The following is a 1,055-nucleotide window of genomic DNA, read 5'->3' as shown; positions in this document are numbered from 1 at the left end:
TACCTTAGATGACTGCTCATGAACTTTTAAGATCCCAGATGCTTTTCACCAAAGTAGGATGCAGAACATTGTCTTTGTGAATGATGAAATGCCAATTGACCACAGTGTCTCTTAGACTATGGTCCTGAGCCCCCAGGCCCAGCAACTCATTGCCTTAAGAAGCTTGATAATATCTAAGAAGCTGTCATCACTTTGTCCGTTTGCAGCAAAGGTACCCATGTACAAATATCCTCTTTCAAATCCTTATAAATTTGTGGGTATAATCTCATGTTTTCTCTCATGACTGTTCAGTCTGTGCATCTATTCATGTATCTACCTGAAGAACACTGTTGTGCCAAGGTTGTGTATATAACACTATAGAGGTAAATTGTTTCCATGCTAAAGAAACATTCTTTGATGGTTACCAGGGGTATGAAGGAAGGGAGAGTAATTCACTGGTTAGAGGGTAGACACATGTTAACTGGAGTGATGTGGAGGACAATATACAAGGACAAGGAGGTTGGCAGAAGAAAGATGAAGACAGGTGAATGAAGCTTTCTTTCAAATTTCTTCACATAGATGAGTGAGTGCCTCCAGTTTGTTGAAAGATCTCAGTTTGTATTCCATCTATTCTCAGAACCTTGTTCTTTGCCAGTGCATTCAGTGAGTCTTGTACTTCTTCCTTCAGTATATTTGGCTCTTGATTATGTGCTATCTGATGAAACAGTTGAACATCGTCCATTTCTTTTTGATATAGTGATTCTGTGTATTCCTTTCATCTTCTTTTGATGCTTTATGCATCATTCAATATTTTGCTTTAGACCATTCAATAATGAAAGTTAAGCCTTGAATCTTCTCTTCAGTTCTTTCAGTTTGAGAAATGCTGAGCATGTTATTCTCTTTGGGTTTTCTAACTCCAGGTCTTTGCACATTTCATTATAATACTTGACTTTGTCTTCTCGACCTGCCTTTTGAAATTTTCTGTTCAGCTCTTTTACTTCCTCATTTCTTTAGAATTTCCATGCTGGAGAGCAAGTTTCAGAGTCTCTTCTGACATCCATTTTGGACTTTTTCTT

This window comes from Chrysochloris asiatica, unplaced genomic scaffold (genome assembly GCF_000296735.1).
Source record: "Chrysochloris asiatica unplaced genomic scaffold, ChrAsi1.0 scaffold00018, whole genome shotgun sequence".
Taxonomy (NCBI): domain Eukaryota; kingdom Metazoa; phylum Chordata; class Mammalia; order Afrosoricida; family Chrysochloridae; genus Chrysochloris; species Chrysochloris asiatica.
Note: the sequence above shows the minus strand (reverse complement) of the source record.